The sequence below is a fragment of the Coturnix japonica genome, chromosome 7, assembly GCF_001577835.2.
Source record: "Coturnix japonica isolate 7356 chromosome 7, Coturnix japonica 2.1, whole genome shotgun sequence".
NCBI classification, from domain to species: domain Eukaryota; kingdom Metazoa; phylum Chordata; class Aves; order Galliformes; family Phasianidae; genus Coturnix; species Coturnix japonica.
In genome coordinates this window covers 23861725-23889070 of record NC_029522.1, presented here as the reverse complement: position 1 = coordinate 23889070, position 27346 = coordinate 23861725, and the positions used below count along the sequence as shown (strand labels likewise).

Here is a 27346-nt window from a genome sequence, read left to right as displayed (position 1 = left end):
AAAGCCAAGCTGAATTTATTCTCCAGATTTAACCTTGAGATGAAGACCGTGACAAAATAACCTGCAAAGGGTGGATTTTACCTTTCCAAACATTTGAAAGTCTTGAGCACAGAGAGCTGCATGTTCAGAGACATAGTCCTTCCAATTTATGGCTTACATTTGTACTGAGATAGGTTCTATTTAGAGAGCTGCCTGATCTCTAATCAGGTAGTAGCCTACCATTCTTGAGTTTCAAAGCCCTGTGGTGACACAGAGCTTCACATTAGTGGTGGCACCTGAAGAGAGACATCAACATCAAAGCATGTTACAAGAGAGCAGTTGCTCAGATTCACCGTTGTCATTTTGCTTTCTGAACTTGCAGAGGAACTGTTAGATCATGGCCTGAACTGATGATTGAGCACCTGCTGAAGGGGTATGGCTGGCCCAGGGAGCACAGGTGCAAACAATTTACCTGTGCTTTCTGAGTGGAAGGGGTTATGTGGGAAGTACCACCCCACCCCCTGTCCTCAGGCTCATTTGAGGGCTAGCCTCTGAGGGGAGGACTTCTCCTTAATGAAGGCCCCTTCTTTAGGAGGAGTTCTCCACAGCCAGAGTCTCAATGCCAGCTGGGTGAGTCAATGGTTTTTTGTTTTTCTTTCCTGTTTTTTGACTATTAGTATTTCTGATGATAATTTGCCTGGTATTGCAAGGATCTTGTTGGAAACAGTTTTGCTGCTTCTTTGGGTGTTCAGCATCCCACTTGCTTTTGGCTTTTGTTTTTTAAGGATTCTGAAGGCAATCTGTTATGACTTTAGTGTACTTTGTTTCTTACCCATGAAGCGTCTGAGTGTTTGAATACTGAATGTTACGAAGTTACTTCTTAAACTAAATATATACGTTTTGCAACTGAGAAGGAGCTTTTGGGTCTTGAGTTGAATTGGCTATTTTAGCTGGCTCTAAAACTTTGCAATGTGTATTCTTTGCCCGTATGCTTTCTCCAAAATATTGTGTGAATCTGTTTTGCTTATTTGCTAGAAAGTGAAATGAAAAATAATCCTCTGAGATTAGTAAATAGTTTTACAGTTTTTGTTGGTTTGGTTATGAGAAACAGTTATTAAAATGAGATAAATATTTATATGCAGGTGTATTAGTTTTTACATATGTGTGTGTAAGTACTTATGAATGCCATTTAAAAACATGGAGACTTACTCTTTTTTTGCTGGGAAAGCTGGAAACTGTAGACAGAAGTAGAACTGAATGCTGTGTAGAAATTCTTCTTTCCTTTTAAACCACTTAAAGTGTGTTTCTGAGATACAGAAGCAGTGTTTGAAACCTGAGTTCAAAAGCTTAGTTAGACTGGAGAGTAAAACTGATTGTTGTGAATCTGCTGCAGGTGTATTGGTTCATTTCTGTACATGTGAGATGTGTTGTGTAGTATTGTGGCCTTCTGCAGGAGCGTGGCTCAGAAACAAACCAGCATGGAAAGCTGTCACTGATCGGGACAACTGTCCACTGTATTGACAGTAGCATATGTAATTCTGTGTAGGGTAGGGTTGCTGTGTGTATTTATCACCTGCAAAGACTCATTGCTGCTGTAATCTTTACAAAAAGTCTTGTTAATGTACAAAATTTCCCTATGAGTTTCCTTTATGTCAGTTTCCTAATAATAATATAATTAAAAATAACTTTTTAAAGAAGTGCTTTCATGTGAGACTTTACATAAATAAATATATATATATGCATGCATGCTCGTATATATGAACACATGTGTTTTAAAAACATGAAGTGCAAAGCCAGAAGAAACCTCTGTGACTGACTGTGAAATCCACATGTCCCTAACATAAGAGATTCTCTAAAAGTAATTTCTGCTCCAACTGTAGCAGACATATAAACTACTTCCAAGAAATAAGATCAATCTTGACCTCAAAACTGATTCTGAGGAAGCTTTGCCACAATTCTTGTCTGTACAGGCTGTATCTGGGTACTCAGATGTGCATAGATATGGCTGGATATAAATAGGCATGCTTGTATAAGTGACTTAAGAATTCTGACAATGATTGAGTAAACCAGGATGGCTTATTGGACATGACAAACCTCTTTGGGCTTCAGTGATATTTCTAGTCTTAGGACTGTAAATGCTCTTTGCCAGCTCAGCATATGCAAGAAGCTTGGGCGGCAGCCTGAAAGCTATTCTCTACTCCATAACTGTGTTGTGGCTGTTCACTCTAAAGTCATGTGCTAATATTAACAAAAAAAGAGAGAAACATCTGGTAAGAGGGACTGAGCTTACAAAAGCCCATCCTGCAGTTCCAGCACTTGGACAGCGATGGGAAAAGGGAAATAGACTTCACACCCTCAGCACGCCATCCATCAATGGAGTGTGAAAGAAATGTAAGGATTACTGCCCTAGCCTTCAGGTGCCAGGCATAATTATCTAGAGATTGCAGAGTTCAGTTTTTACTTTGCCCTGCTTATATAGCTGAGAGGTCCCCTTCCTTCTCTGCACAAAGGTGCTTATAGGGGGAGAAGGGGGGAAGCCAAAATTAAAATAAAAAATCCAGCTTTGAAAAGAAAGCAGATGTTTCTGGGATCCTGAACCAAGTGCTTTAGCTATGGGTTTTGCCTGGGACTTCGAGAAAAGCAAATACCAGGGCCCCTGTTTATTGGCTGTTTCCTTGCTCACACTGCAATATGGCTTCCAAATGGAACAAGGCATGGAGCCAAAAATGAGCAGAATTGGCTCAGAGAAGGGGGGATTTCTTTTTGGGAGGCAGTAGGGTGTTGCTTTCAGAGAAAGAACCTTTCCACCCACCATGAACCTGTAAAATGAAGTCAAACCCTTGGCATATTCCACTCTCCTTGCAGGAGGGCTGTGGTGAGGGAGACCCTAATCAAACCATTAAATAAAGATGTGTCATCACTCTTCCTATTAGCATATAGTCAGAAGCATGTGGAAAGAAAACAGCACCCACCAGTAGTAAATGCCACCAGTTTGGTATTTGTCAAAAGAACAAGAGGTTATTTGAATTGTAAAGCTGTGAATGTCTTGCCAGAAATACTGTTGCTTCTTTTTCCCCCCTAAAGCCTTGGTCACTAGCTTTCCTTTCACTTTCCCAGTTCTTCAGACAAGGCAAATAAATAAATAAAATAAAAATGCAGCATCTTTGGGTTGTAAAGGGTATCCTTGGTAGTGTCCTCTCTGCACAATCTGTTGAAGTAGGAGAGGGACTGTGATGCTCTCAACCTGCAATTATAGAAAATTATAACCTCTCTTGTGTGAAGCACAACTGATCAGTCTGTGCGAGGCTTCTCTATAGCAAACAAGTTCCATCTGACCTTGAGTCTTACCAATGCCTGCTAGTAAGTAACTGCTGAAGAAAGCCGGGCTGAGGTCATGTCATGTACTGTCATTACTACAGTGCTCCTCACTGACAAACAACAGTGTGTTTTTCAAAGATGGCTATCTAGATGTATTTGAATTAGGTTTGAATGACTATCAAAAGCTAATTCTGTTCCTCCTAAATGGCCTTTTAAGAATGTTGATCTAGTTCACATGTGTGAATATTGTCTGGAATTGACTGGATGTTGGAGGGATTTAAAAGGGCATTCTGAAGATTTTCCCTTGGTTACACTTTTACCTATGTGCTCTCCACAACATAGTGTATCTTGGTCAAACTAGCATGGGTACTTGTCTTAGATTGTGATGAGTGGAGCCTATGCAGAAAACACACAAAAGCTCAGAAATAGCCTATCAGTTGCTAGTGTTACACATGTGCCTAGCTGGTGAAACCAGCTAATTAATAGCTGTATGAATTTGCTTTAGTTTTGATAAAAGTCTACCAAAACAACTGCTGTAAAGAGTGAGGTGGCAAACCAAGTGATAGCTTTAAAGCTTCACCAGATGTATCTTGCTATCCTTCTATGATTGCAAAACCAGGACGTGCCAGTGGTTTTTTAGAATGGGCTTTAATATTATTCCATCTCTAAAGAGAATGTGTTGTTTTGATGCTCAGATAATTTAAAACTTTTCCTTCAAGCTTTTAATTTGCAGCACTTTATTAATCATTGGCAAGGGTGGCAATGATTAGGGGGTGGGGGGAAAGAGAGCATTCTTCTTTGTGACCCCAGCCAAGAAAAATGTGTTTAATGAAGCTAAGTACCATGACTTGAAAAGGCCTATTTCAGCATAGGATAGCTTGGCTAAATAATCCATTTGTCTTACCTGGGTATTTGGAATCTGTTGTAGTGGACCCTAGATATCTGCCTCCTACATTGTGACTTGCCCTTGAGTGACAGCTCTTCGTGGAGATTCCTTGTTGCATCCAAAATATTGTTATTCCCTTAAAATTAATGGGCTTCTGCTTGTAATTGATAACCAGGAATACACAGCCACAGGATTCTGTGTCTACAGTTCACTGAAAGTGTGTTAGTAAGGAACAAAGGAAAATGATGCAGAGTTAAGGGTTTTGTTTTGTTTGGTTTTTTTTTTCAGTGCATCTGCATTTTCCATTTCTCATAGAGCTTAAACCAGTTGTGAGAGGTATCCCCCTTCAGGTTTGAATGCTCACAAGTACACACACTCTGCTTGAATACTTGGTAGATGATGTAGAATGGTTGTTTTTCTCTTAATGTCTCTTTTTATACTTGCTGAATTTCTGTGAAATAAAAATCACCTTGAAAATTTCAAGAAGACTTGGAATAAATAGCTATAAGGGAGTAAGCTTTTAATGGTTTTGTTGTTTGCTATCCATCCCCCTATATGTTCTCACAATATCTTTAACATATTTCAGTGAAACCTGAGAGGTGAATGTCTCAGGTCTCCCAAATGCATGTTCTGCAGTGGGGAGAAAAGGCTGTAATATAGCCCAGGCATCATCTTTTTATTATGATTTTATATATATATATATATATATTTTTTTTTTTCTTGGACTGGTCAGTTAAGTCATATTCAGAGCATTCCAAAATGGGTTAACTTTTCCCCCCGGGAAAGGAAGATGAAGGTATAAGGAAGAGTTATTATTCACAGGAATGAGCTTAAAGATTAGTTGGACTCCAGGGATGAAACAATGTGAAGGTATGTTAGGGACTTGGTAACAGGAGGTAGAAAGTGGACAAGTGGAGTTGTTGGCAGCAAGGCTTCATGGTGGAGGACACACCTGGAAGAAATCATGTCGTTCGTTTCAGTCTGGCACCCATCAGGCTATTTGTTTTACTTCTCAGGGAACTCCCATCCTGAAACCTCCAGGCATTTTGGCAGCTACTGCTACTGGTATTATGACAGTGTTTGAAGTCTCTAGGCAAGAATGATATCTCTTGCTTATTGCTGTATATACTAAAAGTCTGAAGGCACGAAAGTACTTGGGTAGAAACAAAGATAAGGTGTACAAACTGCATCATGAAGTCTGAAAATGACTTTGAAATCTCCTGAAGTATGGGACTAATAGCTGTACAATGAGTGCCAAATCTGTATTTGTTTCACTTGGGCCATGTTAAGTATTTGATAGTGGTCAAATAACATGGAACTAGTTGGTGTTTACTGGAGAGAGTTGCCTGAATGATTTAGCTGTTGAATTCTCCTCAGCTTTGTTTGGGCTCTACATCCTGTGCATTTTCAAAGGTATTAATTTTACTTACTGAGAAACATTTTATAGGTCAATGAAATTTTATACAAATATTGCCGAATAGCCACTGAGTGAAATTTTGTTATGATTATTCGTGTTTGTGTTTGGTGGCTAATCCTATGGGCCACACACAAGCACCACCACAAAACCAATGTGTTGAATTATAACAGCTTGGAGCTCTGACCTCAACTATTGCTAATGAGCAGGTTTTATGAAGAAAAAAAATCTGCTAATGAGGTGTACAAAACTAAATGAGATGCACAATTATGTCCATTAAAAGCTTTTCGTGAGTCCACTTTGACTACATCTACACAAGAAAAGCAAAAAATGTTTGGAAAGATTTTTTTAGGCACTGGGACACGATTGCCTGTACTATTACCATGTTAGAATGGTCCCTGTCATCATTTAATCAATGCTAATGCTCTGCAATATTTATTTCCAAGTGTTGTTCAGACACTGATCTGGAAACCTTTTGTAGGAGGCAGTTCTCAAGTAGGCAGCCTGCTTTGGGGTTCTGAGAGAGCATGCAAGGTAGTCAGTCTGTGCCAGTTGATTTTAATGCTAGAGAACATTCCTGGGCACGTGTACTCCCTTTATTTCTATCAGTGTAGTTGTGTTTGGGGTGTGTCTGGCTCATGCTTAGAGTTAATCAAGTTACTGGGATTGGGGGTGGAGAGGAATTTTTCCCATGGTTGCATGTGCTTTTGTGTTCCTCTACAGAAAGGGTCAAGTTTTATTCTCAAATACCATATGCCAATTTTTTAAAAAAAATTATTATTATTTTAAGAGCAGGACATTCACAATGGCTTCTGTTAACTGTTGTGGAAACTTCCCATCTTTTCCTATGGTTTCTGTTTTGCCATGTATTGGGGGAATTCTCCAATTCTTCTGTGTGGGAAACGCATGAAGTAGAAGATTTGTAGTCCCCCTAAGTAAAAAAAGTTATTGAAGAGCTGCTGCTGTCATGGAGACAGTAACTTGTGAAAACCATCTGAGGCCTCTGTTCCTAACTTCAGGGAGGGAAAAAATCATGATCTGTTCTTCTTCAAGTCACAGAACTCAAGAAAGGACTTTATTACAACTAACAAGCTAACTTGCAATGCCTACTTTTTTGCTATCAAGACAAAAGCTTGGGGTTCCCTAACCAGACCAGGTTTATGCCGGTCAGTGCATGGTGGATATAGTAGTTTCCAAAAGGCAGTACTTCAGGAAGTTATCATAACACTTACATTTTGTGGCTGTAAACAGTTAATTGGCATGGCTATTACATGTAAGGCAGGTATATATGGGAGTAGGGGAAAGAGAGTCAGGTTTTCTGTCAGTTTGGTATTTTCAGTGGTTATCCAGTGTCTAACTATGCTAATGATTTGCCTTTTTAATATTTGCTATCAGAAAACAATTGCAGGTATATTCAGTTGGCAATTTAAAGCTTCAACTGCTAGGTCTTCCTTCATCTCTACATTTAGATTGAAGCAAAAGAATTGTGATTAAGGTAAAAAAGACTCTCTGACTTTTTTGCAGCAGTTTTTGCAGTATCAGTGTTTTTATTTTTTCTCCTGTGTTCTCAGTTTACTTTTTGTGTTGGTGGTCCCCCTTCCAACTGGATGTCTTCTCGTTAGCTCTGTTCATTTAAAAACTCAGTAAGACAAAGAAAGGTATTGTTTTTTGTGGAATACCTGTTCCAGGAGCTAGCCCTTTCCACCACTTAGCTGCCCTGTAACTGAGGTATGTCTGAGCAGACTGAGTTCAGAAGAAGATGTAAGAGAATGTTGCACTCAGAGGAATTACTTTTTTTTTCCCTGTTGCTCTAATCTGCCCAATCAGCAGAGGAAAACATCCAGAACTTCAGAGAAGAAGTGCAAGGGGAGACTTAAAATCTCGTTCCCAAAGAAGCCAATTTATCTTTCAGAGTTTCAGGGTTTTTCCCCCCTCCTCTTCTTCTCCTGCTATGCCTAAATTTGGCCTTCTAATAACATTTTTATAATATACGATTACACAAAGAACACAGCAGAAGCCCATTCAGCTCAAGCCCAGCTGCTTGTAAAGAGTGGATGAATGAGCTGTTTTTTCTTCTTGCTCTGCTCTGTGTGTTTCTCAGCACCTCTGAATTTAACTTTTTTTTTAAAGAGGAATTGGGACAGGATTTTCCTGTTCATTTTATAGGTCAGTTACCTTTCATCAGCTCTGTGTCAGAATTGTGAGGAAACATCTCCTGAGCTCAGAACCAACATGCCCTGTGTAGAATACAGCAGTTTATTGAAGAGGAATACACCTATAGGATATCGTTTTCATTAGTTTTGTTTGTAGGCAGGAAAAAAAATACGGGTATCTTTGCCACACAGAGATGTTATACTTATCGTTCTGGATGCTACAGTATAGTCTCCAAGTGACAAGTCTTCTGTAGCCCTTTACCATATCAGCCAGCCCCAAGAGGATGTTTGCTGCTGTAGGAGGTAAAATACAGTATGTGTTTTATGTAAATGAGACATTCCAAGAATATAGGAGGGTCATACCAGTGTGCACAAAGAATGTGCTCAACCACAGAATGCCCTGTACATGTTTAGTCACACAGCTTAACGTAGTTTCCAAGGGGCGAGGATTGAGCTGAAAGAATTGTTCAGCATCTCTGCTGAGATGCACACCAATGTTCTTCCTCATGGACGAAGGAGTATGATTACTGACATGGTGATAACAATTAGGGAGTGACTGCCCTCTCTTTCATTGTTGCAGTGAATGTCTTCTGTTTCTAGCAGAGTTTCAAAAGGCAAGTTGAAACAACCAAAACAACATAATTTGGGCAGAATGCTGGAGCTATATAACCTATGGTTGCAGAATACTATAGATGATAAATTTTACATAGCTTTAGAGAGAGTTAATTTGAATTAGTTCATGGAGGAAAAATCCAACTTTGGCTGTTTAAGATTCTACCTAACTCAAGTGGATGGTGAATAAAACAGCAGGAACTAAGGTGTTATACTCTTCTAAACCATTGTTAGGCCCTCCTGTGAGGATTCTGGAAAAGGAGAACACCAGGTGAGATAGATGGACTTATTTTGTGTCCAAACGAAAAACTACATTTTGAAAACTCAAAATGTTTTACTTCTACTTGCCAACTTCAATCTGTTTTCTTTTTACAACTGAGTCAACTTCAGTCTTCAGAAAACATTTAAAAAAGGTTTTATTTCACAGTGAATTAAACGCTCTGTGTTTTATTCGAAGTGGATTTTTGGTTTTCTTCTTTTGGAAAGCAAAACTGACATTTTTGTTTGGGGTGACATGAAACTTCTCTTTTTTTTTTCTTGACTCCTCCAAAATTGATTATATTCATGCAGCTGTCCCTGAGAAAATAGTTGCCTTTTTTTCTCATGCTATCAAATTTGCTATTAAAACAAAGCAAAGAAATAACAGCAGTGGCCTCAAAATACTCATGGAACATTGGAAACCAAAAGGAAAAGCATGCCAATTGCAGTTAGTTCTCAACCTTGGGTGGAATGAGGGGGGTGAATATCATTATATAGTTTGCTAAGTCTCTTGTAAAGCACTCTGAGTTCCTCCAGGATGAAAGGCATTATGTGAATGAAAGTTATTGTTATTAGGACTTGTGAAATTTGTAGATATTATTGAAGGTTGTGGTCAGATTTCCCTAGGTGAAAAGAAATTCCCCTCCATCAGTTTTGCTCACTCCTATTGGATGCTTACAAGGTGCTTGTATTTGGCTGATTCCCTTCTCAATATTCAATTAAATTTCAACGGTTCTATTCCTTTTCATTGCCAATATGTTATTTAATTTCTTGGAAATGAGTTTTACTGAGCAGTTTTCAGTGCTGCTGGATGTCAGACACATGTCTTAATCACCATTATCTATTGATGTTTCTTCTCTCATTCTTGAAAGTCAGAGCTGGACACTTCTGACACTGGCTGATGTTTTATCAGATAGGTCAAATGTGAGATTGGCTGGAAAGCAGACCTTTTCCATTGTCCTTCTCAACACGTAGTAATCCATGACATGGGTAGAGACACTGGCATCAGCATGATCTGCTCAGGCTGCAGGTATCACCTATGGATTTAATCAAGTGAAATGAATTCACCTTCTCTACCTCTTTCTGCAGACCTCTTCTGCCAAAAAACAAGCGCTGGTGTTTGCGTTTTGGTGCATGGGAACACTTCTTCAACCTGCCAAGCATTTTCATTACAGTAGACTTCTTCCTGCTGCATCTCTATCTCTGGTTTTAAAGACTGCTAGTGAAGGTTGACACTTGACAACCTTTCTTTGAAAATTACCTCTAGCACAGAAGATAAAGGGCCTGGATTCGGTCCATGTTTACATGGAGAGTCACACATTTCATAGTAAATACCGCAGAGATAATGTGCTGCTAAGTTTTACAAGCAAATTCACCCAGCAGCTAGCTTGTGGTTTCTGGCATCTACCCAGTGCTACTCTTCCAGAGGGTCACAATACGTGAAGAGAAAGGGATGAGCTAGCATCCATGTTGTGTGACAGGCTGAGAGGGAAAGGGATGGGTACAACCCTCAGGTGGGACAAAATGGGGTTTCTTTGCTGTGTCAGTTCAAGGTAACTGAAGAGAAAGGAGCTGGGCTGAACTTTCATGTCACTTGGCTCTCCAGATACTGGAACAGTTAATGGAGCTCTTCTGATGCTCTTACCAACCCCCCAATAACTTGCTGGATGCAGCCAGAAGTTGCTGTGTATCGCCATAATGAAATCATTCTGTCTGACTTTCTGCTGTCAGTTTTTATAGGCTTAGAAAGATGAGCACGTTTGAGGAGTCTCATGGCTCTTTAAAGTGCAAATCACTTGAAATGAAGCAGCAGCCTGGGAGACAACATTGGCCATAGCACATTTTCCAGTCTGCTGACGATGACTTCAGTGTGTCCCCTCACAGATGTGCAGCACGTGCATTTCTCTGAGTGAGGCCATAGGTTTCTAAAAGAACTGTGCAAAAGGCCCAGCGGGCTGAGGACCAGATGACGGTCCTTGTTTTATCTGCCTCAGCAAAGGGATAAACAAATCTGTTGCTGCCCCTCAGATGTGACGTTTTGTTGGACTTAGAACCTAAAGGCCTGGAAGGTGCTTAGAGGCTGCTGAAGAAAAGCTGCAGCAAATGTGGCTGTGGCCTTCTGGCCTGCTTTGGAAGAAGCTGTTCATCTGAGGAAGCACTGAAGTTCCCTCTGGCCTGGCATCCCATCACTTTGTTTCAAAGTTGAAATTGATTCAGTGTGAGGACTGGTACCAGGATTTACTTAAGGGCAAGAAGGTGGATGTGGAAGCAGGAGGGGGCTTTGGGAGTGGCTCATACTGTAAATTGATTTTAAACTGCTGTTGTAGGTTTTTAGAGGTAGTGATTAAACAAGCTCTTCCAGTGCTCTTGCCATCTTTGAATGCAAGCTATTTTAAGACTCTGAAAGGGATAACAGAGCAGCCAAGTAAAATTTTCTCAGTTGATGCTCAGGGAAGAAGGAGCTGCAAGTAAGGAAGAAAAAACTTCCCACCCCTTCCACTCTGAGCTTCCTCCAGGCTTGAATTGCAGTAACCACTGCACGTCTTGCATAGCTGTGGGAAGCCTCCTGAGATGCATCGTGTGGAGAAGTGCCGGGACCAGGCACCTGACTAGGAAGAAGAGTGCTCACACAAAGATCACCCCTCACGAAAAGGCAGCAGGTGATTGCTAATACCTTGCTTGGCATTTGTACATTTCAATTGAGAGTTAATGTGATTAAAATCCCACCTAACCTCTGTCCCTGAATTCATTGGCTTAGAAATTTTCACTTAGATCCATTTATGTTTAGCTGAGCTTTGTCTGTGTATATTTTGATCAGACTATGGAACTCTTTCAACTCGTTGAAAGGGTAGATAACAGCAGGACAAGGGGAAATGGTTTTAAGTTGATGGAGGGAAAGTTTAGGTTGGGTGTCAGAGTGAGATTCTTTACTATGAGAGTGGTGAGGTGCAGGAATAGGTTGCACAGAGAGGTTGTGGTTGCACCATCCCTCAAGGTGTTCAAGGACAGGTTGAATGGGACCCTGGGCAGCCTGATCTGGCATTAAATGTGGAGCATGGTGGCCCTGCCTGTGGAGGGGGGTGGGTTGATGATTCATTATCCTTGAAGTCCCTTCCAACCCAGGCCATTTTGTGAATGAAGATCAGTATATTGTAAGAAAACAGAAAATATACAAGTATGTTCAAAATCAGAAAGCTACTTCATTGCCTGTGCAGTTAGAGGTTGGTAGTTTTTTTTTTTTCTATGTAAAAATTATGTGAATGCTCAAATAAGGGATTAATACATCCACTGTGCTATCTATATAGTGTTATTTAATGATATTTCACCGCGTTAGGGTTCAGGTTCCCACTAATTCCTGGTTCAACAAGGACAGAGTTTCTCAGTCTTTCTGGGTCACAACCCCTTTCTAGAAGTCAATCATTTTTGTGACTGCCCATAAAAGTAAGTGAAAAATCTGCTCATGATAACATGGTGAAGTCTCTCTGACGTGTTTGTGCTCAGGTTTTTTGAGATCTTAGCAGGGGATACTTGACCTTGAAGATAAAGGTGATACAGGGAGGTAAACATCAAGATTTCTTAACCTTAGATTGTAATAACATTTCAGTGCCTCACAAACCCTCTTGATTGCCTTTCTGACCCCTCACTCCCTTTTCCTTTACTTTCTACTCCAGTTTTGCAATGCATAAGTTGAGAGTTACAGTAAGTTAAAGAGACAGTTAAGTATAGTGATCTCAAGTAGTAGAGAATCCGTTGCTTTGTAGCCATGAATTGCCTGCCCCTCCCTGCTAGACAAACAAAACAAAACTGTTTCCAGTATTGATTGGCAAAAACGGTGGGGAGGAGGAGAAAAATGGTAAACATACAGGTTGTGCCCATGGCTTTGTTAACTGAACTAAGGAGGTTTTTCATGCAGTCTTTATGCCCCATGATCTTTTCTGGGATCAAATCACAGCTTAGAGAAAGATTCCTACATTCTTTCCGTTTAAAAGCAGGTTTTCCAGATTTCATATCGTTCTTGGAGAATATTGTTTCACTGTTATCAAAATACTGGTACCAGAGCTAGACTCCAGATCTCAGTTAAAGTCTTTCTAAACCAATATGTGAAACTAATTTGGGTTTCCTAATCTCAGCTAGCATTTCATAGTGTAGTGTTGTGCTTTTACAATATGAAAGATACATGTTTATGCTGGCCAGCTACACAAGTCCTTCTGTCGGTCTCTCTATAAATGGCAAAATAATTGGGAGAGCATGTTTACAAACTTTATTCGCACCTCTCTGACTGGTTCCAGGTCTGTCTCACTCTGAGGGTTTCCATTTTGCTGGAACAGCCCAGCAAGAACATTTGTTCACTTCAGAGCCAAGAATTTTAGCTCAGCTTTTCAATAAATGGATTGCCTGAATATGAGGACTTTTCTCTAGTCTCACTACCTTGAAGCTTAGGTTTCCCTCTAGCCTTAATGTTGTAGCCAAGAGGTAGAAAAGGGCTAACAGCTCCCTTTCCCCTCCTCCCTCCCCCCGTTCCCGGTATCCACAGGAAATCTTTCAGTAAAACTGGACACGAAGATGGGTTTCTGAATTCCACAACCCGTACTTAAAGCAAGACCATCTTTTCCTTCCTGTCCTTTATTGGCAGGAACAGTATTCCCATGGTGCTTCTGTATGCAAGTTATTCAGCCTCCCAGCTTGCAGTTTTCCATTTCATTTCCACACAATGGTACCTCACAAAGATGCTTCCTTTTTTTTTTTTTTTTCCATGGTTAGCTCTCATTTGCAATTAGCTGGTGCTATTCAGACAGCCTTTATGTGGCACTGGGGTTTTTCCTTGATATGGTTTCCACGTCTACATTCTGCAGGTCACTAAAGGTTTTATGAGCTCATACCTGTACTGCATTTCTCAGCTGTGACTCACTAGCAGTCGGTCAGCCTATGTGCTTCCAGAACACCATTTTACATTTGGAAACCTCTTTGGCTGTAAATATGTCTGAAGGTTAGTGTGGATCTGTCAGTCAGTGACCTTGCAGGACAGATGTTTACAATTACTTTCTCAGCAAATATAGGCCAAGAGTGTAGTAAAGAATATGAATCATTTATGTGCCCAGTTTATCATTTGGGGTCACAGAATCAGCAGCCTTAGTCTTGGAAACTTGGTTAAAGTGAACTTGGCAATTTAAATATTCATAAAGCAATGAGGTTTGAGGGAGTTTTTTTCTTGACTGCTTGTAGGCAAACTGAGAAAATAATTTTTGCGTCACCTATGCAATAGCTTTGTGGCCGCTGTCTCACCTCTGGATTTTTGCTAGTGTATATTGGTCCATTAAAGCCTGGAAGGCACTGGAATACAGTTGAGCAGGATATTTAAAAGTGTTCTGAAAGCCTCCCCCACCAATAAATAAATCAGCTTCTAATTGTGTGATATGACCATCCTATCAATCTCAAATATCTCCTCACTTGTAAGGTAACCACATATTTTACCCAATCATGCTCAAGTTGAAACTGCAGCTGTTATTGGATTTAATTCAGTGGTACTTTGACAACTGGAGAAAAGGACATCTTAAACACTCTTTAGAAATGTTTTTCCCCTCTTAATTGGAATTAGAGCATTATTTAAGGAATCACTACAGCTTCTATTATTAATAATATTCATTATTATTTGCTTTATCTCTGTTTGCATTTCTTTCCGAGATCCAATCATACATTCAGTTTTCTAATAGATGAATGCAGGGTTTGTAAATGACGTTCATGTTCTGTGAAATGTTTTATCTGTTTTGCTTCTGCTTGGGGTGAAGCTTGGTTAGTTTATTTTGGATGTTCCTCATTTCTTTCAGCAATGAGGGCACATGTGCAAAAGATCATGTTTAAATGTTGTTCTAAGTTTTATTTCTTAAACTCTTTAAAATATGGGAAAACTGAGGCAGAGCAATTCACTTGTCTACTTTCACCTGTGTAATTATTGATGAGGGTGGGAACTAGACAGGAAATAGAGTCAGAGCTCCTGAAATGAAAGTATTTTATATACTAATGGAAAAAAGGATCCTATAAAACCTATGACTTCCAATTTCTGGCTTGGGAGGCAACTAGGTAAAACACTCAGGTTTTCCCTTAATTTTGACAGTGTTAGTTGTGGAACTACAGGAATAGACTGCTGCAATGTTTACTGCTGCTTCCCTGTTTGCTTGTGTCTGCTTCTGCTCTTTATCCTGGACTCTTTTTGTAAACACTCTTGTCTGTGTTTGTCCAGACTACAGAGATTTTTGAACCAGGACTTTGGTTTACTAGAACCTACAATAGTGTGAAGGGTTTTCAAGAGGTCACCATCATTGCTTTCCCAGCTATACTGCCCTCTTATAATGAACTGTCCTCTGAAGTGTTTCTCAGCTCTTGAATGTCTTCCAGCCTGTTTCTTACGGGTGTGAAACCTGATTGGTGTTGGTGGCTATGCTCAAAGTGAAATTAAATGCTGATGAAAAGCCCATAGGCTTTTGACCTGCTTTTTCCTTGCTGAACTCTTCAAGATGAAGAGGGTTGGAAGTTTAATTTCAGTTTGGTTCCACAGAAGTCAAAGAAGGTCTGCAGCATCAGTTGTTTGCAAACTGGAAAAGATTTGCTAAAATCAGTGTGCTACTCTTGGGGAAACTACAGTATGTCATCAGCAGCCTCTGTCTACCCCTCTGAGACCCTCCCCATGAAATCTGCCTCCCCTCAAACCTGCTTGTGTTTGAAACTGAAGCTTTCACCCACCTAACTGCTGAGCAGTATCATCTGTACTATTTTTCATGGGGGGAGACGATTTCAACAGAAATCCCATGATGTTTTTCCCTAAAAATAAAGTATAGCAGCAGGAACTGCATTTGGTTTAGTGCAGTTGGGCCTGAGGCCTGGATCCAGGTCTTCATTGTGCTATTCTTAATGTTAGAGGGCCAAAATGGAGACAACTGTAAGAGCATAGCAAGGTCCTGTGGGATGTCTGTGCAACACAAGTTTAGAGTCATGGAATCATATTTTCTTAGGGTTCTTGTTTCAAATAAGACAGTCACAAGCCTTGGGACCAGGCAAAGAATAATTAGTGCTTTTTCAGATTACTGAGGGTAGACTCACCAGTCTGTTCATTTAAGAGGGCTTCTGGGGTCAGTCAAAGTTCAGTTAGAGCAAACTCAACTGTGTCTGATTTTATGCACGTCCCTAATGTGCTCTTAAGGAAAGCAAATATCGCAGCCATTTTCAACCTCAGCCTTATTGTCTTAATTATTTATCCCTCTCAGGAGCTGTTGCTGGTGCAGAAGCTGGAAATCTTGTGCAGGTGCAGACTTACCTATTAAAAAGCAGGGTTCATTACTCCTGTGGCCCACGTGTTGGCTAACCAGATGTTTCTCCATCCCTCTATTGCTCCATAGTGTTCCCTGGTGGTTTTATGAAGGTAAATGAACTTTCAGGACAGCAACTTAGCCATGCTCCAGACATTTCTCCTGCATGGAGACACATATCCTGGATGCTGTGTTAGATACGTGAATGGCCATGCAAGTCTTTCAGGGGAAAAAAAGCAAAGATGCTGCTTACTTTTATACCTTCAATTTACCTTACTGCCAATGGGAGCAGAAGCTGGGACATCTTTTCATCTGATTTTTCCAGAAGGTAACTGTTTAGGTTCCCCACACAGCATTGAAGAAAGGGACTTCCTCAAATGAGGAATTCCTGTCTTTTAAATGCTTAGTAGGTTGGGGTAACACAGTTCTTCAACACTAGGAACAAATAACATTGCTCTGTGCAGTATGCATAGAAGAAACTTGTGGTGTTTTGGAGTCCAAGTCACAGTTAAGGGTAAGACTGAAATGTAGGCTATAATAATAGCTGATTGAGATTTGAAATTCTAAAAAGGAATCTGCGGACTGTACAAGTAAGGAAAATGAATGATACCATGCCTGAAGCAAATACCCCCAACCAGGATGTGTGCAGTGTTGATGGGATAATGAGAGCGTTACTCTGAGGAGGCAATGGAGCTATCAGGTGCTCAACACAGCTCTAGATCTTTTTTAAACGGACAAGTTGGATCTGGGAGAAGCAGGGAAAAATATCTTGATTCTTAAAGTTCCTGTGCAAACAGCGAACGCAGTTTAACAGTCAATGGGCAGATTAAACTGGTTGTGGATCAAAATACAGGAAATGCAGGAAAAAAAAGATATGGAAGAAGTCCTGCTCTGTTGCTGGAGCTCTAACTGGTTCTTCTAAGGAAAGGGAGGGGGAAAGAAAATTGCACTGTCTTTATAGAGTTGTTCCTGATGTGTTTTCCTGTCCCAGTCCATACCACTCAGTGGGGTAAATATCTTGCTTTGATGATATCACTGATTAAATGGTGGTGGGATGAAGGATTTAACAAATGCCACACCGCATGTAAATGATAATCAGGCCAGGAGCTTCATGCTCTTCAGCTTGTGACATATACCACAGGGATATGTGGTAATTACGGGGTTATTCCCTCCTGTCCCCCAATCTTTTGAGACTTCAGGGCATGATTAGCCTTCTGCTTCAAGGGGTATAAATTGAGCAAACAGGCTGAAATGAGATGGGATATGTAATTTGAATACCAGTCAAATCTACAGCGAAGGGCTGCAGTCCTCTATAGACTTATTCTTCCAGAGTTTTAGGTAACTGTGTAGATAACTTTATTTACCATGTGCCTTAGATGCATGGTATGCTTATGTGCTTGTTTGGTTCATTTTGACTCCTCTTCATAACGGTAAAAGCTTTTATAGGTCATGTATGCACTTGGTGTCTGGGGACAATAACAAGATGCTTCCCTGCTTTACTGTGTTACTATTAATCTGTTATAGGCATTTCTCATATGGAACATTCAACAGTAAACTGAACTTTGTCTAGTGAGAACATCTATATTTGAATTTAAATCTTACTGAGTTAGATGGTGTGAAATCTAACCTTGCACATCCTGTATTTCTGACAAGAATTCATAGGCAGAAACTTAACTTGTCTTGCAGCCAGTGTGTATTGAACCTTGCTCAAGGCACATGTAGAAGTACCTTCAACTTGTGAAATTCTGCTTCTAGCCTGTCTATTAATCTGAAAAATACCTAATGCATTTCTCTGGTCTGTTCTCAACTCTGGTGCGTGTTCTGTAGGTTGGAGAGGTTATTCAGCATGAGCAGCACTCCAGTCCAGGCTAGTTGGACTAGTTTTCTTGATGGGGTACTTCTCCTACATGAGTTGGGATTTGTATCACAAATTGAGATTACATATTCTATGCACAACCACCAGAAATTGGTTTCTGAGGTTGCTGCAAGATGGCTGGGATGTACTTCCTGGGGTCTGCTTCCAGTGCTCATTATACTCCAAGTATCATAGCATAGATATTGTCCTGGAAAGCAAAAATGTAGAAGTATTCAGTATTAGTCTTTTTTTTTTTTTTCTTTTTAAACCTTGTTGGCTTTTGTGTTTTGGAAATACTATGTTAAAAGTTTTGTGAGTGTTTTTAGGTGTGTCTGAAAGCAATTTTATCTATCACTAACCAGAGCTTTGTTGTTTTCTTATGTCAGCAAGCTTTTAAAACAGACCTGGTACATTTAAACGTGTAGATCTTCAGAATTTGAATGGAACAAGGGAATTTTTAAAAAACATATCAAATAAGAACAACCAAAACAAAAACAATGTAGTCACCTTTTATATAAGCCATCTGATGTACATATTCATGTCATCTTATATTGGCTCAACTCTTAGCTGCCTGAACTGGAGGACTGGCTGCCACTTCACTTAGCCTCCAGCAAAGGAGCTGACATACACATTACCAGTGTGTTTCTAAACTCGTAAGACAGAAGATCAGGTATCACACTTTTGTCCTTGGCTCTGGGGGAGGAATGTGACTTAGTTCTCTGATGGGGGGAGGTAGTCAAAGCGTATTCAGCCTGAAAGGCATTGCAACTGAACAGTGAAGATATAGGTTTACTGTGCAGCAGTCCTGCTTGCTGGCCCAGGTGACCCTTGGTAACCTGTGTGTTAGCGTTGCTGTGAAATATGACAGCAGCTTGAACTCAGCTGTCCTCCATAATTGGAATTTATGGCCTTGGTCAGTAATAAGGACAAAGAAATGTGCAATATCAATCACAGCAAGCGCATGAACATGAGTTAGCTCGGCAACTGGCTCTGGGGTTACAGGAGTATTGGTATGGGAGCAACATTCATCTATACTTCACACCTGACCCTGAAGCAATCTTACATTGTTACTGTGATCACTCCTTTGTGATGCATCTCTTTACCCTGGGGAGAGAAAGCATAAGATCATAATGTGCTGCATGTTTTTTGTCTGTAATGTTGTTGCTTTCATCAGTATTTGAGGGTGAGTCTGTGGAGCACAGGGTTTTTTAGTAGGTCTTTAAAAAGATATCAAGGCAATCTGATGGGAAATTTCATGTTCTAATAATAAGGTTTTTTTTTTCTATTTTTTCTTTCAATTCCTTTTTCATCAAATGGATTCTGTTTAGAGCTTCCTTTTCATGTTGGTGCTTGCTGTTATATGGAAATGTTACATCACAAGTTTCTGTGCAAGTGAGAGTTTCTGATTCAGCCTCTTCTGTGGACTTGCAGCCAGTTATCTCCATCACAAGTGCTTCCCAGCCATTTCCAATGGTTGTCTGAGTTGATTTTAAAAAAAGAATAATCTGTCCTGTGTTCTGATGATAAATGATACTTTGCCTTGGGACCAGTGTCCAGGTTCTCAAAAACTCTGATCTACAAAGGATTGGGCAGCTGGCTGTTTGATGTTTGTTATATTCTATTTGGGCTGTTTCTAGAGGTGATATATAAATACATATAAGACAGCCCTGATGTGGACATCAGTAAACTGGAGTCTTTCCAAATTTGTTAGATGTTTTTCCAATACAGCAATATAATACAAATTGTATAAATTGAGCTAATCTCACATTTTCTGTTTGAAAACTTGCAAACTCACAGTGCAGTTGAGGTCATCGGTTCCAATTTCTTAATTACCCAATTCCTCACAGTTAATATGGAAAGCTCTTCAATTTCTATTTTTATTTACACTTCCCTCCCCCTTTTGAGTTATTTTTCATGTAAGTGCTTCCAATGTCACAATGGCTTTCATGAGACTGAAGGGAAAACCAAGCACCTTTCTGCCAGGTGTTTTGAATCTACTTCTCTCTTAATAAAAAGCAGTATTCCATCTGCTCTTGAATGTGCACATCTCCACCGCTAGTTCTATCCCAACCTCACACCCCTCCAGCTGTACACATGTTTCTTATTACCAGACAAGTCTGGGGAGGAGGATGGCAATTATTGCTTGGTCCCCATCTGAAACAAATTCCCAAGATGAAGGATGACTTCTCAGATTGAAAGTTCTTGTAAGAATTATGCCTTTCAGACCCTTAGCAGTCTAGGTTTCCTTCAAAAAGGAGCACCTTTCAGTAAAAGATGCCATAAGAAACCTATATGTTGTTTCATTTTACTCTTAGCAAACCTTATTATTGATGTAGATTATCTGAGTGAAGTTTCTTATGATTTTGGAGTGAGTGAAGGGTGGACCATTAGATATCTATTCTGAGTTTTCTTAAGATGTTACAATATTCTTGTGCTTTCCTTTGTGAGAGGAGAATGATCCAGACAAAATAGATGGTTTCCTTCTGCATGTTGTATGAAGAGAACTTTCATTATTTAACATGCTTAAAATTTCCATGTAAAGAGTGTTAGTATGAGTGGTGGGGCAATATTACAACTGCTGTAATGTAATGGAAGGGTAAGATAAAGAGTCAGATCAAATGAAGTCAAATCGAAGAGCAGAAGGAGCTGGAAGTAATGTTAAGTGCTGCCTGAAGAGTAAATTGGGTGGCTACACGCATCCTTGGTTTTCCTGGGGACCTTGTTGACTTGTAGGAGGCGGCTTTCAAAAGGGCTCAACTACTATTCCAGTAGGTTTTGCAGCAGTCCCTTGGTGCTTGACCAGAGATCCTTGTTATTTATGACTCCCTGTTTCAGTCTTCCTGGCTGGATTTGTTCTACTGTGGCTACTCCAATGGGATTCAGATTTCCTTTCGAAAATAAATGGCTGTCCTTCATCAGCCTTCTTCCCTGTATCCATCCCAGTTTAGCCGATTACATAGCCACAAAGTATTCCCACTGGTTGTTGCCTTCCCCTGTTCACCACCCCCTCATGTGACAACTGTGGGACAGAAGCATTGCTTCTGTGTCCCTGACTTCCTTTTCCAGGACAATGTTTTTCTCTTTAATTTTATTTCTCTTATGTAAGCGACCCTTTGGGTTGGAGAAGGTCATGTTGGTTTTTGTTGCTTTAGGGAGGCAGGGAGGGTATTTGGTTTTACCCACAGCAGCTAGAGTGTAGTATGTTGTTTCTATAAATGGACCACTACAGTGTTTTGTTATGAAGTGGCCTTTGATACAGGATGGCCTCAATCAGTTTCCAATTATATTTCAGCCTTCTATAAAAATGACAAATCTCTTTGTGCCCACGGGGTATGCACATGCAGGCTTCCAAGAGCTCAGCCGTGCCATCCTGCAATTAAATCGAGAACTGCTGACTTCATGTTTAGAGAGGAGTGTTTTCTGCATCTCTCTCCCACCTCTTCAGTTTCTGCCTTTTGAATTCTGGACCTGGACTGTTAAATTCTAGGAAAAACAGGGAACAGGATATGGTCTAAGAGTTATCTGGTTATGACCCAGCTCCTTAAGTGCTTTGATAATAAGGAAAGAACATAGAAAAAGACTGGTCCTCCCAAATTGTTACAAGGGGATACTGGTTCAGATCAAGATGTAAGATTTCTGTCTTGATCCAAACAAACCTAAAGTTAGAAGACTTTCAAAGACAGCCTCTCAAGCAATGTAGGAGAATGCACTGATACCAGGAGTGTGACAGGGATTTATTAACCTGGGAGTTTTGTTGCCATTTAAAGATAACATTTTTGGGTTTCACTGCATCCTGTGATCAGCAAGATTAGGCAGAGATGGAAACCAGGGAGGGGGTGGGTATCAAACAAACAAGCAGAGAAAGCAGAGCACTAAGAATCTGTGAAATGGTCTTAGTGGCGAAGGCAAAAAAGGTTTCTGCAGGGTGGGCTCAGAGAAATGCCTGAGCCTTTAAGAATTTGCTTCTCAAACACATCTTTGAATCTCGTGTTTTGCTCATCAGAGCCACAGCAATGGGACACCGCATTTCCCAGGGGTAATTAAATACTCTCTTAACGCTGCCAGGTGATGAGGTTTTGTGATTTATTTTTTGGTATTCCGCATCAGAACATCAGAATGGGAGTTAAAGAGTTAATGTTCTGGTTCCGTTTTACTGCCTTTTATGGGCATTTTGGGTCTTGGGAGGGGAGGGGTGACACTCCCGGAGGACCTCGAGGGCTGGGGAGAAAACGTGGAGCTCCGGGCGAGGCAGCAGCGGAGAAAAGCACGTGCTTCCCCTGCAGACTATGAGAGTAAGAGCACTTGGTCTGATTTCTCGTACCTTGGATACTCTTGTGGTCTCTCGTTGTGTTTGATTTTGTTAGATTTACTTGATTACCGTTCCTCCTCAGATCGTTGCCGATGTTTCTTTTGTTAGACCCATCTGCTATCGTTCTACCCATCCCCATTTCCCGGAGCACAGGACCCAGCTCAGGGGTAGCCACATACCTGAAAGAAAAGAGGGAGGGTAGTTTTCCTCCCTCCCTTTTTTTCCCCCTTTTTTTCTTTTCCCTGGGCTTTTTGTCACGAACCCAGATAACTCTGTGATTCCAGGTGACCCCAATGCAGTAACATTACTCAGAGGGACAGAAATGGGACCTTGGGACAAAGCCCTTCCTTCAGGCCCCTTTGTTCCTGTTTCCAGGGAAGCAGCAGGTCATTCAGAATGAGAGGTTTGTGAGACAGTGAGGAATTCTGATGTGAAACGATGGATTTTTGAGAAGTGATCCCAATCTCTCAGGGCTGAAGTGTTGTGAGCGCTTATTGTCCGTGATGTACGTGGTAATTGTGACCCAGAAACAAAGGCATGTGCCGAAGGGCTCCGAATGTTCTGTTTTTGTTATACAACGAGAGCAACAATGGTCTATTTATAGACAATAGTAAGACGTTTAATAACTGACCAAGATCAGTTCAGGGCATTGGTTCCTCCTGGCTAGGCATTAAACCTCCAGGAAGTATCTCTGTGCTCTGCTGTTATTGTCTCATTATTTACACTAACTATCACGACCGTTTGTGTAAATATTTGCTTTTCTGATACTGGCACCCTGAAGGAGTTCAGGTCGGGACGTTGTCTGCGCATTGTATAGCGTTACAATATGCAAATATTTAGGTAACTGTGGAAAAGAACTGAAAGCTTCAGAACTGACTGAGAAATCAAGGGGTCAGGCTTGGAGCACCTGCTCTGTACAGTTGGCTTTTATTAAGCAAAACAATGCAGCTCTGCGGGAGGTCAGAGCAGATGATCTCACGGGTCTTCCTGCCCTTAAAGTATACAGATTACGTTACTGTAAAATTAGCGTCAGTGGAGTCAGCAAAGTGGATTTAGGCTTGTCCATTTAGATTATCACAAAAATGGAATTTGGTGGAACAGTCTCCTCGGTCTCTTTTATACCCTCTGAATACAGTTTTGTTATGGGAGAGGAAGGGAGGTATTTCAAGTCACTGAAGATGTCTGCATTCCCAAATAGAGTGTTTGCAATCAGACACCGCAGCATTGAGATAGGTATCAGCTGAACTCTGCTTCTACTCAGTTTCACTTCCTGGATGTTTTCCTTATTTGGATGAATGATGAGCAAAATGTAACATTAGGTATGTTCTAGACATATCAGCACATTGGAATTTAAGATCTCTTCCACTTGTAATGAGCGGAGGAATTACAACACTAAGCACACCTTTCTCTGATGGTTAGCATAATAAAGTTAAACTCAAGGCAGCTTGTTCTGAACCTGTATCTAGCCTGAAGTGCTTTACTTGTGTTTCAGATCCGACACAGGTCTCATGTGCCTGATGGCACGTGCCTGCTATTTTCCAGCTGTATCAGCTCTAATTAAAAACCTTACCTCTTCCTACAAACTTTGCCTCGGGGATTTTTGTGGCTAAGCAATTTTCTTTTACATTTTTTGGTCATTATTTAAATTTTGCACTATTTTAAACCATTGCAAATGAATGGCCTAACTTTGACCATTCTACTTATAAAGTTGTTGGTTTCATATGTGGAAAATATGCATTGCAACCTGGTAACGCAGAAGTTAGGTGAACTTCTTTCTATGACTGGGGGAGACTTGTGCACTGCCAATAAACAGATACGCAGGCAGAAAATTTGGATGTTTAATTGAGTAGATGAAGAAGTTGCTGGATCCAGTCCCAGATGCAGAAGCTGGAAGTCTGTATATTAAATGGCAGGTTGTTTAATAACTATTATTTTTTTAATTAGATTGATAAAGCAGTTATATGCCAGAGGATGTGGTAAATCCTCCCATCAGCTGGCATTTGTTTGGAAAGCTTACTAACTGCCAAACCAGTTTTTAAGTTTGTGGGCTTGACAGAAGACTCAGTGGAGAAGCGAAAGGTCCTGTGTTCTGCTGTATGATGAAGTAAATGATCCAAAAACCACCATTTGCTCTTTCAGAGGTGTTCCCCCAGCTTGTTTAAATAAGACACTGAAAGGGTGTTTTTACACATCAAGGTGACCTCTGCTCCAATAGATTAGTTCAAAGGGATGTACTGTCTCCTAACAGGAGCATCCAGCTGATTTGCCTTAAGTCTTTGAAAAGCAGCAAGATGCCAAGTTTACCTACTCATAATTACCTACTACATCATTACCTACTGTAAGGCCGACATCAATCCTGAACTTGGGCAAGTTGGGATTGGCCCCGTTGTGGGTGGGCACGCTGAAACCTTTTGAGTTTCATTAAACTGTGGAGTGTTTGATTTTTTGTTTTCCTTTCTACCAGGATGCTGTCCCTAGCAGGACTGTGTGATGTGAGGAATGGGTATACCCAGCAACTTGCATAATCCTCTGGTAACTAATACAGAATTAGTTCTGTAATTAATTTGTGCTGCTTTGATTGTAGTGAAGAGATACAACAAGGATTTGGGATGGGATTCCTGGTCAGGTTATCTAAGTTGCATTGCTTGACCCATAGTTCAGAGAGTTGCTTGGGAGGTGTGCTGTTGTGGTAGGAGGGACGTATTTCAAGGCACAGTGACTGTCTAACAGTAAAACAGAAGTCTGTGCTGTATCAGAAGGGAAAAGGAAGGAGCAGAACTCTTGCTGTGCAAAGCTGTGGCTGATCTGGTTGCATGTGGTCATGGTGTTTCTTCCTTTCTTAGACAAGGCGTGTTTGCTTGGCTCTTCAACCTGATGAGTCTGTGAACTCCTGGATTTTTCCCTTGCTAGTACAGGCTTCTGGTTGGCCACTTAGTTCTCGTGGCAGTGGTGAGTAGTTCTTGGTGATCTCTGCAGAGTTGAATATTCCAGTTGATTTAAAACTTGGAGGCCTGCAGAGCTCCATTTCATGAAATGCTAGCTTCAAAGCTATGAAGGTGACCTAAAAAAAAATCCTCCTCCTTTAGATTTTTATGCTGGAACTCAACTCTGCTGCGTGCTTTCTATACTGCAACTCTTGCCAGCTTTTGTTCTTCCTATGCAATATAGCAGAAGCTAGTTTCCAAACACTGGCACCTTCTCTAAATGCCAGCAGTCAGATCCTATTATCTTAAGGCCTGATCAGGAGCTAAAATTAAGCTACAATCCAGATATTTGAAGATTACCACTAAAATTTCCTCTTATGTACAGAAGACCATAGCTCAGGGGTTCTTAAAGGTTGTAAATGTAGTTTAAAAGAAGCAACAACAAACTATGACTCAGTTACTGCCAAAAAATGATGGTCTCAAAGTCAGTTTCTGGTAGAAACATTTGTTTCTTCTCTTAGAATAAAAGGTGTAGAGAGTAAAAAAGACAAAAATGGAATGTTGGTTTCCAAAAACAATTTCATTAGTTTGGATTGGGGGGAGAGAAGGAGGTGCGGTATTTCTTTTTCTTTTTGAAAGAAATGCCAGAGATTTCAGTGGAAACAAATTCTTCCACAGTTTGGATGTCCTCTGTGTTGAGATGATGATGGTTATATTTTAGTCAAAACAAGGTTGAGAAGGGAAAAAAGGACAGAAGTGTTTCTGCACGGATGTTTCTTTTAGGAAGCGTAACTTGTTTGCGTTTGAATTTATACATCAGTGTTTCTGACAGCATTTCAGTGGATCATTCTGGGGCTTTTTCCCCAATAACAGCGAACTCTATTATTATTATTTGCCTACAGGACTGTAATTGAGAATAGCACCTTCTACTCTGGTTTGTTTTTCTTCTTCCAGATGTGAGATGAAGACCTGATCTGACTGACAGATTAAATGACTTTGATGCATATAATATTCAGATAAAACAATCACACATAATTGGAAATATCTGTTCTAATCAAAAGTCTTTGGAAGCAAATTAGTCTTCCCTTCTTCCTGCTTCTTTTGTGGTGAGTTCACTTTCAAGGTGTGATAACAAAGTCATTCCTTCCTTGTAATCCTTTCCCAGATAGGAGTCAGTGAAGATTTGTTCAAGCCATGCAGAACTCTATGGCATGAGATGTAATCCAACCTCTTGAGAGATGGTTTTTGAGCTCATCCCTTCTCAGTTTCCACTGAGATCTCAGTGACGTTTCCCAGTGTTGAAATAACCCACCATAAATCCATACCAGCCTTAGCAGGAGCCAGTTTACCCTTGTAGGTACTAACGTGCAGAAGTATTAGCTACTTGCTAGTTGCTTATTTTTTTCCTTCCTCCTCCTTAGTACTGTACATTAACTCTTCTACTGGAGAATTTGTCTGCATGTGGTATAATTATAACTAAAAAATCTTGTGTGCTGAAAGACATATTAGAACACTTTAGTCTTAGAAATGTCTTGCTTAGTGTTCTTGAAATGCCATGTCAAAATTTGGCAAGTTAAAATAAATTTGGTAGTGCTTTAATAGAATGCAATGGTAAAGGAATCTACACAGAAGAAAGACCATATAGCATATTGTCATTGGGATATTGAGAAGTCCATGAGCAGTATATATGCTTATAGTTTTATTGAGAACTGTTTCAGATGGTTTTAAGTTTTATTTCAATTTTCTTTACAATAGCAAGCATTGATTTAATGCTTTGCTTCCAAGTATCAATTTTAGTTAATGTTCCTTCTTAAAGCTACCCTGGCTAACATTAAATACTTAACATTGTTAACATGAGCATCTAAATATAAGCTTTATACTTACATGCCTACATGAATCTGGACCTTAGTAGCTTGTTCACATTACCTACCACCTCTCTTGTCAGTAGCAGATCACAGCCTTTGGCCTCTGAAAGCTATAGAATTCTGTGGTGTTTTTTTTTGTTGTTTTTTTTTTTTTTTCCCCCCTGGGAAAGCAAAATAAATCAGTTCATATTCCTTCCAGCCTTTTAAGTTACCACAAGAGATTACAGGACTCCCGAGAAAGAGAAAGGTTACAAGGATACTATTGGTCCTATCTGTTCTGTTATTCCAACTACCCCAGAACTCAGAACCATGAGAGACTAAAAGCTTCCTTTAATTCACCTCTGTTCTGGATAATTTTGGCATGGAGTTTCAAAAGTCTGTATGGAAGGTTCTCTGGGTCAAAATGCCAGCACAAAGTTGGAAAACATTATGGTTTTATTAATGTGTAAAGCCAAATGCTGCCAATTAAAAG

The 27346-nt window shown here is 40.3% G+C and overlaps 2 long non-coding RNA genes across 4 annotated transcripts in view; one reads left to right on the top strand and one right to left on the bottom strand.

The window, feature by feature from the left end:
- The window catches only part of LOC116653662, a 424305-nt gene that overhangs the window by 101351 nt on the left and 295608 nt on the right, over positions 1 to 27346 (top strand). The window lies entirely within an intron of this gene.
- Positions 17461 to 22818, bottom strand: LOC107316841. 2 transcript variants are annotated; one of them, XR_001556604.2, is made up of 3 exons: positions 22348 to 22818; positions 22098 to 22264; positions 17461 to 17984 (listed from the first exon to the last, which is right to left on the bottom strand). It is a non-coding gene; the product is annotated as an uncharacterized LOC107316841 (long non-coding RNA). The 2 variants fall into 2 exon arrangements; XR_004307917.1 differs by lacking the exon at positions 17461 to 17984 and adding an exon at positions 21892 to 22060 and having other exon boundaries at positions 22155 to 22264; positions 22348 to 22813.